The sequence below is a fragment of the Festucalex cinctus genome, chromosome 11, assembly GCF_051991245.1.
Source record: "Festucalex cinctus isolate MCC-2025b chromosome 11, RoL_Fcin_1.0, whole genome shotgun sequence".
Lineage (NCBI taxonomy): Eukaryota > Metazoa > Chordata > Actinopteri > Syngnathiformes > Syngnathidae > Festucalex > Festucalex cinctus.
In genome coordinates, this window is record NC_135421.1 from 17,480,282 (window position 1) to 17,493,754 (window position 13,473).

The 13,473-nt window shown below is 38.9% G+C and overlaps 1 protein-coding gene across 3 annotated transcripts in view; it reads right to left on the reverse strand.

The window, feature by feature from the left end:
• Positions 1 to 13,473, reverse strand: part of mlphb (melanophilin b) — a 140,952-nt gene that overhangs the window by 27,834 nt on the left and 99,645 nt on the right. The window contains exon 1 of one of the 3 annotated variants that reach the window (XM_077536955.1): positions 2,648 to 2,739. The exons of the other annotated variants lie outside the window; for them this stretch is intronic. The gene's annotated coding sequence lies outside the window, so the exon portion shown is untranslated. Of the gene's footprint in view, positions 1 to 2,647; positions 2,740 to 13,473 lie in introns of those variants that run through there. 3 annotated transcript variants of the gene reach the window in all.

Below are 13,473 nucleotides of genomic sequence, written 5' to 3' on the forward strand. Positions count from 1 at the left end.
TAGCAATTCGGGCAAATTTCAGTGCTTTTAACTGTTGGGCAAATTCCTTTGATGTAATTCGCCCAAATAAGCCGCAACTGGAAGTACAGTAGGTGTCCTTGACAAATGGTTGAGATTAAGTTGACAATTTATTATTATTTTTTTTTCTGACTTGGCTGCACGATGGTCCAGGCATGGAATCAAAATTTGATGATCATTTCGAGGATTCGTTGTGAAAAGGGTTTTTCAATGCTTGGAAATCCATTTCCCATCCATTTTCTTAACCGCTTACTCCTCACAAGGGTCGCGGGGGTGCTGGAGCCTATCCCAGCCAGCTTTGGGCAGTAAGCGGGGTACACTGAACTGGTTGCCAGCCAATTGCAGGGCACACAGAGACGAACAACCATCCACACTCACAAGCACACCTAGGGACAATTCGGAGCCCCCAATTAACCTGCCATGCATGTCTTTGGAATGTGGGAGGAGACCGGAGTACCCGGAGAAGACCCACGTGGGCACGGGGAGAACATGCAAACTCCACCCAGGAAGCCTGGACTTGATCTTGCGTCTTCACTACTGGGAAGCAGACGTGCTAACCAGTCACCCACTGTGCCACCCGTGCTTGGAAAGTTGGAAACAATTAGCACATGACACCAGGAAACACAAATTTGGGTGGACATGTCTAACATTACGCACGTGAAGTCAGTCATTTTGGTTAGAAGCAACCATTTTAGGTGAATTACAGGGCTCCTACTAGAGAATTGGACCAAATTAGCCCCTGTCAGAAGCAGTTACTCTATTAAAATAGCCATAATCAACAATTAGCTATGACTGAACTCAAGCTTTTTATTAAAACAAAATAGCCATAATCAACAATTAGCTATGACTGAACTCAAGCTTTTTATTAAAACAAAATAGCCATAATCAACAATTAGCTATGACTGAACTCAAGCTTTTTATTAAAACAAATAAATGTGTATTTTTAATACCGTAATCTCTATTTTGGTTTGTGAATTGATGGACTGCCCAAAACACATTTAATTTAAGGGAGAAGTCATGTCACTAATTTTATTCTAAATAATTTGTTGTGTTGTGCCCCAGTTAGTCACAATATGGCATTCTAATCAATATTACGTGTGTAGAATATGAATTGAGTAGTAAAATCCACTACATTTTTTATCTATCTCAAGAGGTGGCCATTTTGACACCTGCTGTCGACTGAAAATGATATCACAATCCACTCGTGTTCTTGTCCATTCTTATGACATAGTATGTTTCATGTGACATCACGACAAGCGCCCAACTCCAGATGGGGGGCAGGAAGTAATTTCCCTGTAGGAAAGAGCTGACAAAATGCCCAAGTTTTGTACTGTTTATGGCTGTACCAACCGGTATAATTGAGAAAAAAATAAAAGCTACTTTTGCAGCACGAAAGTAGGAACCCATAAAAGTGAATAAAAAAATAAAAAATAAAAAATTACCGAAAGAAGACGGCAGACCTAGATTAAAACCTTCGTCTGAAATATGGAGGAGCAAAGTTGGACAACGCTCGTATATGCAGTGATCACTTCATGAAAGGTAAGGATACAGCAATGAAATTAAACTACTTACATATAGCTGAATAAAACTCAACAGGCCGGTTTGATATTACCGGAAACATAGCTAACCGTGATAATACAATGTGGAGTTTGTTCTACAGATTGTCCATGCTATGTGGCTGTGTCTTTATTTCTAGCAACGCTAGCTACGTTAGCAATCACAACGAGTGGTTCTTAAATTGAGGTCATTCTTCCAGGAAGGCCACAACATATGTTCTGATTAACTTAGCAACACGTAGAAAATAGCAGGTAAAGTAAAGCCCAATTCACACTGACTGCGGAACGGCTGCGGTGCATTTTCCGTACGGCGGCTGTACGGACGCCGCAAGGATAGAACGCATTCAAGTCTACGTGTCAATTCACACCAGCTTCGGTGCGGTGCGTCTGCGGTGCGGAACGACTGCGGCGATGCGGAAGGTTTCCGCAAGCGTTCTATTTCTTCCGGACGCCGCATGCGGATTTTCATGAAGCTGAGGAAATTACACAAGCCGGACAGGAAATCGAGAGTCTCGCATTAAGGTAAATCCGGTATCTTTCAAAATAAAACCGTTTGCGAACTCGTTTTTTGGGGAGGGAAGCTAGCTAGCTAGCTGCATAGCATGACATCAGTCGAATATTTAAGACAAAAAATGAGCTCAGAATAAATTAAACACAACAAAATGACACTATTTAAGCACAAAACGTACTTACCCATGGAGAACAACCATGGTAGAAGTCCCAGAAATAATATCCAAAAAGCATATCGATGTGACAACAGGCAAGCGTGACTACTGTTTACAAATAGGACTCTATATACACGGTTGTTATTGGGTGAACTCAATTCGCCAGCGTGAACCCCACATGACTCGTGGTCTGTCGGGAGTAGATTTCCGGACACGCAACGCACGTGGTGTGAATTGCAGTCCTTGCGGCGTCCGTACGGCCGCCGTACGGAAAACGCACCGCAGCCGTTCCGCAGTCAGTGTGAATTGGGCTTAACAGTTAGCCAGCTAGCTTGTAGCCTGACGCCAGTTGTACCTTTGTGTACATTTGAGTTGAAAAGAGAATGATCCTGAATCACATTTACTCACCCGAACAAAAACAAGATGGCGGTCATTTAGTGCTTCTTGTGATCCGACTTCACTGACCCAACCACACACTAAATACTTGTAAGGCTCCAGGCTTTTATTCGCCTTCATTTGGCTAGTGGTGTAGTGCGATGTCTGTCACACCAGGCAAATCTGATACCAGTTCGGAAATATCTCTTTTCCTTAGAGTGTAAAGAACATATTTTTTTACTATGTTTAGAGCCTGTCAGCTACATCCAGGCTCACCCAAGCTTTTGCATCGTCGCTTTCCATCATTTTCAATGGGTGTTCCCTACTTCCTGACTCCCAGTGGAATTTTGCGCGGCGCCGGAATCACGCAATTGCATCCCATCTATTGTGGACAGCAAGTGACAAAATGGCGCAAATGGATGAAAACAAGGGGATTTTGCCGCTTCGTTCATATTAATCAGAATTACTGTAGTGTCTTTAGACTTGTGGGTCTGCATAGAACATATTATTGTAAAGAATAATGTTTGTGTCGACTTCCCCTTTAAGTGTCGGACAGTAGCACTTGTGCGCTGCAAGTCTGGAAGCCGTGACTGTTTGAAAAGCAACACTCCCCCAGTGGAAAAGCGTAATGGAGTATCCTGTCAAACAGCATGAAACTATGTGAGCGCTCAAGTTGTTTGCTACACGCACGCACACTCACAAACACACTAGGAGAGGTTGAAACTTGTAATACAGCCAACACATACACCAGCTGATTATGAGGATTTGAAACAAAACCATCATATGCTTTTTCATGATTATGACCCAAAATTGCAAAATGTAATAAATAACTGTGACTTGTTTTTTACACAAACTTTGGTTTGGCCAGACTGCAGCTGTAATGATCTAATTTTAAAAAACTACCACATTTGCACTTAGAACTGTATTTTTCGGCCTCTCTTGGCCACCCGCAGCCTAAAGATTTTCATTAACATCATTCCCTCCACCCTGTCAAACATCTGCTCATGTAAAATGTTGCTCATAAAACATTCTGCCTCAAATACAAACACACACCCGTACAAATAGAATTTTTTTTTTTTAGCAAAATGAGCATCTTACTGTAAAACATCAAAGTTTGGCTGGAAGATCCTATATTCTTCAGAACAATGAAGTCCCAAAGCCCACAAAAGCGGTTGAGAAGAAACATATTGAGTGTTTTCAGTGGGCCAGCAGACACCTCAACCCTACAGAAAATTCTTGAAAAAACAAAAACAAAACAAAAAAAACACGGAAATCACGCAAGCAGTTGAAAACTTACTATATATTACAAATAAGTGGAATCACATTATAAGTGGGAATATTGTGTGGAATTTAACCTAACTCTTATTAGGCGTTATGCGATCAGGTTTTTGGAGTAGGGTTGCACAATATGTCGAGAAAAATATCGATAACGCCATATTAGTCCATGCAATTGTTATGTTCTGGGGTTGGATCCCAAAAACTCAGACACAAATAAGATTTTAACTATTTATTCACATCGAGAGGCGTGGAACAAACTTGACTAGATGAGAAACAAAGAGAGTTGCACAGAGGAACAGAGGTAATAATCCGACAAAAACACACACTTCTCAGACCGGCTTATATAGACAACGAATCGATCTGATTGGCTGTAGCTAGACATGTGGGTAACATGACTGACATGTTATTATCTGATTGGCTGTTGACCAGATAGAGATTAAAGATTCCTGATATTACATAGCTTCTGACATCACATAGCTTAAGACCAGTTGAAACTAGATGCTGTTACATGCCGATTGCATCAGACCCCAAACAAAGCACAGTCATGACCCAAACATAACCCTTGCATGACCTAAACATAACCCTGTCATGCCCTTGCATGACCCAAACATAACCCTGGCATGACCCAGTCATGACAGAAATATGAATATCGCAAAGACATGTAATAAGTTTCATATGGAATTTTTTTGAATTTGTCCAGTCAGTTGCTAAAATGTGCACTGCCATCCAATAGTTCAACATTATCGAGAGGTAATTGCAAGTATTTAATTAAGAATATACTGAGTTTGATTATTTTGCTGCATGAAAAAAAATGAATTCTTTAATTAGATAATAAAAATGTCATTTTTGTAGGTACATGTTAAATATTGCAATAATATCGATATCGCTATATTGAGCAACTATATCGCATATCGCGTGATTTTCCAATATCGTGAAGCCCTATTTTGGAGCTAATCACCAATCAGCAAGTTTAAAGATGAAATGCTGATCTTTCCAAATGGTTCCAGTCTACAGCAAACATATAAAGAACTGGCCTCAGTGTTTCAATACTTTTGGAGGGGCGTGTATGTAGACGCCCCCCCCCCCCCCCCCCCACCCCCCCCCCCCGCCCCACCCCGCCCAATGTTATATTGGATTCAGTGGGAACGATGAGATGAGGACCGATTATATTGTAAGTTACAGCGCACACATCTGTTGATATGAAACAGAAGGACAGTGCACTTGAAGCTTTCACACACTACGTACGCGCTGCCATATGTGCGCTGTCAATCAGTAGGAGATGCAAACTATGCGCTCGGATGTGCACTCATTATCTACATCGAGGTCTGGACGTTTCAAGCCAGTTGTTACAGAGCCAAACTGTGCCCATTTTAAAAATAAATAAATAAATACATAAATAAAATTAATAAATAAATATTATTAGTAATTTCTTAAAGGAATTCAAACAAATTTCAAAACACATATACAATTCTAGATATACACAACTAAATCATATTCCACATACACACTATCACCATTTCTCTCCAATATTGTTCACAAACCAGTCTAAATCTGTGATAGTGAGCACTTCTCCTTTGCCGAGATAATCCATCCCACCTCACAGGTGTGCCATCCATCCATTTTCTTAACCGCTTTTCCTCCCAAGCGTCGCAGGGGAGCTGGAGCCTATCCCAGCCGGCCTCAGGCAGTAGGCGGGGTACACCCTGAACTGGCTGCCAACCAATCGCAGGGCACACAGAGACGAACAACCATCCACACTCACAAGCACACCTTGGGACAATTCGGAGCGCCCAATTAACCTTCTATGCATGTTTTTGGAATGTGGGAGGAGACCGGAGTACCCGGAGAAGACCCACGCAGGCACGGGGAGAACATGCAAACGCCACCCTGGAAGGCCGGAGCCTGGACTCGATCTTGCGTCCTCAGTACTGGGAGGCGGACATGCTAACCACTCTCCACCATGCCGCACACAGGTGTGCCCCCTCCCCCCAATAAAACAAAACTACACCTTTCAGAGTCTACCAGCATCTTGATATAGCAAACGTGAGGTGGGATGGTTTATCTCGGCAAAGGAGAAGTGTTCACTATCACAAATTTAGACTGGTTTGTGAACAATATTTGAGAGAAATGGTGATATTTTGTATGTGGAAGAAGTTTTAGATCTTTGAGTTCATCTCTAGTGTTGTTCCGATACCGATACTGATATCGGCACAGACTCACCTTGTATTAAAGTGGTCGTCATGCCTCGGCTATGATGTAACAACTCATATCTAACGTGAACTTGAAAACCGAGAACATACGTATGAGGACACACAGTATGGAAGGTTTTCAACACCTCAACGGTCCAAAGTAGGATAACACGTTTTCAATGTCATGCTTTATTTCCCAATTACTGCGAAAACCAATCAGTGTCGCATATTCAGGGGGAAATGAAAGGATACAACTGTAAGCCCGATGAGCCCGAATGAATTCCAGATGTTGAGAACGCCAAAGTCATTTCCATGGAAATTCTAACATCTCAAGGTAAACCGGAGTGGTGGAAAAGACGTGAGTCACATGTGTAAAGCTGGAGGGGGGGGGGGGGGGGGGGGGGGGGCTTTTAAGGACAGCAAGGAAGGAAACGGAAGAGGACGGCTGCATTCGTTAGCATACACGCTACGTTTGCAATGCGTCGTTGTCATGGCCGCCGGCCCGAACATTAATCGACTCCAGCTGTCAATTAAACACACACACAGTAAGCGTTCAATGGCGAGCATTGTTCGGGTGGAATCGTTGCGTCGGGGGAGCTCACGGGTGGGAGGCTGCTTGGCAGAATTCGACGCGATCCACCAGAGGAGCGAATGGGAGCCAACTGCACTTAACTCTTTTGTAGAGATTCCTTGTGGGAGCTCGTTTTGAAGAAGCGAGATGCAGAAAGGATCTTGGGATGGACATGTTATGACAACAAAAGCTGCATGTAGTTCTCCCTCAGCTAAATTAACAGGTAGATTGTTCCTAATGGCAGATTAGCATCATCAGAAGTTCCAAGATGAGGACAAATTACAGTGAGGCATGCAAATGTCTTTTTACGGTATCTTGTTCTGCTTCCCAAGGGAACTAATCTACACTAAAAAATAAAAAATTAAAAAATTTAAAAAAAATCAGTAAATATAACAGATTTTTATTTTACAGTTTTTCTGTCTTTTAAAAAATTCATTTAATTTACAAAAATAAACTCTGATTTTACATGTCAAATGTAAAATAACGAACTGTAAAAACACAATATTTTTGTTCTTTTACAAAAAAAAACTCCATTAGAAACACATATTTTGATTGTTAAAATACATTCGCAAATGTATCGTAATTTCACAAATATTTCAAATTTAACTTTAAAAACCTAAAAAAAAAAATACATTTAATGAGAAATTAACAGTAAAAATTCACAATATTACCATAATTTCTTTATGAATTGACAACTTTTTAAAGTGAAAATAACTTGAATTTCTGTCATGTCCTAGATGGTAGCATTCGTATTAACATTTATTTTGAAAGGACATCTAATGAGGTATAGGTAAAGGGGAACTCCTGAGAGAGTGAAGAATACGCCAAGCAAAGAAATGGACTTACTGATGCTGCCTCTGCTGAGGCATCAGCACGACCAAGTACACATTTCATAAGATCTCAAATTATTTAAAAAAACAAAAAAAACAAAAACTGATAGTGTGGATTGCCCATGTTTTGAAAGATTATTTACTTTTTTCATGTACTGTTATATTACATACAATCTTGTTAGAATTAAAGTTAAAAACTGTACTTTAATTATGGAGAAAAAACTGTTTTTACGATAAAGTAATTTTCTGTTATTTCACAGTATTTTTATCGTGCCCCAGCTGCCGGAAAATGACCGTTTTTTGTTTTTTTCTCGTTTTTTTTTTTTTTAACGATTTTTTTTTTTTTAACAGTGTAAGATTCAGTTGCTAACATTCAACATTCTCCTGAAGTCATGATGCTCAAATTTTATAGCGAATCTTCAAAATCATCAAATTCTGATGCTATGACAAGGCTCTAAATAAGCAGTTTGGCAGTTTGTGGGTCAAATTTTGTATTTTGACCCTCATTTGAGCGAATTGAATAGCAAAAGTGAGAATCAAACGCAGAGAAACGCCCAAGTCACCCTACCTAAGGTAGTCAGAGCTCTAGGGAATTTTTTGTGCTAACTTACGCAGAAGCAGCTCGCTAGCACCAGATAGCAACTGCTAGAACAGCATGATCATGTGTTGATCAGTGAAACTAATGTCAGACCCCCTTTTATTGCTCATCTTTGATATAATAATATTAAAAAAAAATCTATAATTAAAAAGAAGCTTTGCAAATTTGAAAACTGTGAGTGGATCATCCCAATGTCATGACAGACGTTTCATGCCACGCAGTGAAACGCGTCTGTATGCTTAGTTGAGACAGGTCATGTAAGACATTTTCACACCAGAATAAATGCTTGCTTGCAAAAATGTTGCCTTTTGAGCTTTTTTTTTGGTAAGTTTTACCTCCAACAGTGATGAAATGGCCATTGTGGGAAAGAGCCTGAGTAAGAGGTAGAACAGTCTTGGTAATGGGAGAGGAATATTCCAGAATGTCTTTCCAAACCCCAAATAGGCTGTGGAAATATGTGTGCATCACACAACAGCCCATGTAAGAGACAGTTTTCTCCCAAAACGTGACTCTGAAGACAGAGAGTTCTTTTTCACTGTACTGTAAGTCAAGTTAACTTGTTCCTATGAATTTAAGATTGTTTAAAAAAACATAAAACAAAAATTTAACAAAAACCATTCAGAAGCAGAAGATGGAACAAGTGGGCCTCTTACACACAAGTGGGAAAATGTCTTTTGGCCGGGTCTTAAATCTGTGCATGGTACAATGAAATCTCAAGACTCTCAAGGTATTGTGAAGCAAAAATCTGCAAGTCATGGCTCCTCTAAAAGGACAAAGATCCAAAACAACCTGCTAAAAACTCCCAAATAGGGAGAACTATAATTCTACTAGACTATGCCATTGATGGTCACATGCTCATCCACCCCAGCCCAGAATGCGAATGGTTGCACACTCCATGAACCTGTTCATCATCTTCCTTGAACCGAAATAGTCTGCTAAGTACGAACAAAACTCAAATTTAGTCCCTCCAAGATGGTTTCACTTTGCAACATGAAATTTGGTAGGAATGTCTATCATGAGTTGACCCACAGAGAAAGCTACTTCCGAAAAGACAATAGAACGTCGGCCATTTTGTGTTGAAACATCCAATTATTAAGGGTAACTTTCAGCCATTTACTCAAGTCCTTCAAAAAAAATAAAAAACTGCTCACAAAGATTTTGTACGATTGCTATCAAACTTGAACTACGAATACTAGATGAGATGGGATGTTTGTTTTTGACACTTTAATAAAAACCCACCAAATATATTAATATTTTTTTACTTTTTTATTTTGTTTTTATTTTTTATTACATTTTTTTATACCGATATATATATATATATATATGATTTTTATGTTTTATTATTATTATTATTATTTATTTTTTAAAATATTATTTATTTATTTATTTATTTATTTATTTATTTATTTATTTTAATTCATTTATTTATTTTATCTTATTTTCTTTTATTATTGTTTAGGCAGATTTTCACGTGTGGCTGTGTCATAGAGGAAAGTGACATAGGAGACGGGAAATGACGCATGGTTTTCCAAGTCTCCTGAACCATTTGCGCTCGCAAAAAAAAAAAGGTGTGGAGCTTTACGTTGCGAGAAAAATAAAAATGAAAAATGCCACGAAAATAGGATTAAAAGTTTTATGACTTCACTCAAAACACAAAACTCTAGTACGACTTTTTCACAATGCTGCTTTGACATAATGAGCTTTTTCAATGAATAAAAAAAAATAATAATGTTAATTGTGACAATGTGATGGGAGTTTCTTGCTGTGCACATGAAAAGATTTTTTTTAGCAGTGCCAGCACAAACACATCAAGGCAGCAGAAAAGCAAAAAGTGGGAAAAATCTGTAGTTCATGTGCGAATGAAGCAAATCAAAGGACGTGGGATCTCGAAAAGATGGTATGCAGCTGCGATTGCATATGTGCAACACATTTCCATGTTATTATTCCACGAGGTCTTAAGCTGTTTTTTCTTCATTCATATTTTTTCCATAATCCCCCACTTTTTTTTCCTCAAGCAAACCATCAAAATAGGTGCAAGCGCACAAAGATGGCGATGCTTAATCATAAAGATGACATTTAAAATGTGTGAAAAGCCGAAGATGGTGACTTGTACTCGAGCTACACCATCGTCATGGTTTCCCAAAATGTGGTCTTAATTGTTTATTTCAACAACAAGAAAACATGCCCCTGAGTTGCCGATGAAAGTGTGAAACCTTGCAAGTGATGTCAGTTGAGTTCATCTTTCAAGAGACGCGAGCAGATGCAAACTGTGAAGAGCACAACACGAGCGTTTCAGCAGATGTTCAAGACGGCGTTCATCCCTTCGGAGGAAACGGATGAATTATTTGCAAGAGTTTGGTTGGGGCCTCTTCGTCCCTCAGCGATTTCTGCTCTTCATGGACGGAAACATGCAAACGTGGCATGTAAATAGAAACAAACGCTCTCGACGTTTGTTTAGTGTCATTGTTGTCTCAATTTGATGGTTGCTGAACACAACACATCAAAATGTACTCAGTAGCGAACCCAGTGAAGGTTGAAGACTTCTAGTTTCACCAATCAACATGAAAATTATGGAGGACTAAATTTGCCAAAATTCAAAATAAATAAATGACTACATAAATAAATAAATGACAAAGTGAAAATAAAAACGGATATAAACAAATATAATGCGAAAATTATATTTAAAAAATTATAAATGGAAATAAAAATAACAAAAAAATATACATAAACACATTTGTATTTAATTTTTGAATTATATTTTTTTATATCTGTTTTTAGTTTCACTTTTAGTCATTATTTATTTATTTATTTATTTATTTATTTATTCATAGGACCAAAACTGCCAAAATTCAAAATAAATAAATGACTAAAAAAAATAAAGAAATAAAACTAAAAAATAAGTGACAAAGTGAAAATAAAAACGGATATAAAAAAATATAACTTGAAAATTATATAACAAAATTATAAATGGAAATATATATATATATATATATATATATATGCATAAATACGTTTGTATTTAATTTTTTAATTATATTCTTTATCATCTGTTTGTATTTTCACTTTTAGTTATTTATTTATGTATTTATTTATTTATTTCTTTATTTTTAATTTTGGCAGTTTGGGTCCTCCATAGGAAAATAGACGTCTCTCGCAACAGGACACATGACAAATTCTCAAGGATCCATATGCCTCAAAATTGAGTGGCGGCCATTTTGGCTCAAAGCTTACATTTTAGGGCAAATTGCAGAGCTTGACCTAAACAATCGGAAGCAGGCATTCCTAATCAGATGGGCACCACTAAATTGCGTCGATGTGGACATTCATAAGTGTTTGATGTTTGATGATCACTGAGATTTTATGACCAAACCATGCAACTTTGATGACTTTTTCGGGGATTTGGCGTAAAAATGGAAGGCTCAAAGCAAAAATAAAAAAAAACACTTTTGCAACTTTTAAAAGGATGTGAACAGACTACCAGTTGGAAACGTATGATTTATTTTGGCAAAAGGACCAAGTGGTAATGCGTTCCACATTCCCGTCGTATGTACAGTAAATGCAAACAGCCTGGAGTAAAACTTTGCGCTTTTGTCATTGAATTATTAGGTGGTAATGAGACAAGTGTCCAATACATAACATGTTCACATACCGGACTGTAACATCTGCTAGAAAAACTAGCGGACAGTTGATGAGAGTTTCTGCAGCAGCTGCCTTTGCCGAGCCAAATAAAACAGAGCAGAATGATAAGCAATTTGTCAGAATTAATACGAGGGCGATTGTTGTTTGGGTTTGTTAGCCTCCCAAAGTGAAATGTGCTGGAATGAGTCGATTGTATGCAGTAATGAGTCAATATTTTCTTTTGGTGTAAAACTGAATTCATTTTCTCCACTCACCTCAATCAGTAAGGCAGTGACTATTAAATTGGGGAACTTCTGACCCTTGAGCAGGGCACTGAATCCCCGCCACCTCCAACTAAGTGGTGCAGAAATATTGGCCCACCTTTACTAATCCTGTGGTGAGGCTTGGATAAAAAGTTCTCATCTGCACTGTTGATTTAATTCCATGGAAATAAAATCACCTGGAATGATTGAGAATTTTCACTGGCTTTGGTTAAATGTTTCATCACTCCCGAGAATTTCCGCGCTCTCATTATGAGAGTCTCTTTTTTTTTTTCTATCCTGTGGTGTTGTGGGCTGCAACTCTGGTTAATCTTCTGGAACGTTCATCATCACCGCACGGGATCTCGGAAGAGTGACCATCGGGTTATTTCAGTCAGCTCTCTCACCAAGACTACGGTCTCCCCCGATTACTCAGTTTGGCCAGGGCGGACGCCTCTAAGGAGGAGTCTTGTTGGTTAGCCGAGGACTTGTTGCTGATGGTCCTTTCAAATAGTTTGCCTGACGTAAGACAGCGGACGCTGCGTGAATGGTGGGTTAATGGAAAGTTCTGAAGTTCTGGGTTAATCCACGAATGGGAGAGTAGAGTACATTTTCATCCTTTTTTCAAAATCACTTGTCCTAATTGAGGTTGCGGGTTAGTAGAGCCGATCCCAGCTGACCCTGAACAGGGCACAATTAGACAAACAGCCAAAGGAATGGCAATGTCACTAATGTGTGAGATTGAACTAAACAGCAGTTGTAGCACCCACTTAAGCTAACCTCTTATCCTGAACCACAGAAAATGATGTTTGTTAGTTTAGTATATATATTACACACCAGTATGACTCAGTGCTCCCTTTTGGAGTGAGACATGAAAGGAGGATTTAGTCCCCCCCCCCGATGTGTACGCCAGTACATGTTCTCCTCTGGTGACTTTGTATCAAATGTCTTCATAAGGCAAGGACAGTTAAGTGATCATGTCATTTTGGTATGAGTAGAAACGCCAAGTATACTGTAAGTTAATGACTAATGCGGCTATGTGCTTCATAATTTCCACATATATATACAGTGAGGAAGAACCCCTCCCGGAACACTGAAGAAAATGATCGTTTGTCTCATTTTTTTTTATTTTTTTTTGTAACTGAGGGAATGATAAGTCAGAGGGGATTAAACAACAAGTAGTGCATTGTTACCCAGCCAAACCATGATGTCCATCAAAGAGTCGTTTCACCACAGCTGTCTACACTGAGCCACCTAGACAGCTCACAACATTGACCCTCTGAATATTTGACATTATTTTGTGTGTCCTGTTATGATAGACATGTCCAGCAAATTGTCTGTCAACTGATCAAACTGGTGTCTCATTTTTTTTAATAACTTTGCTGAGGCCCCCCAAATTACATATCTTTTGTTTGTCTGTCCCTCATGGCAAATTCTTGAAATGATCATCAAAAGTCCCAAAATAGCCAAAATGGCTGACTTTCGGTTCATTTTCAAGCATGGATAATTGCATCC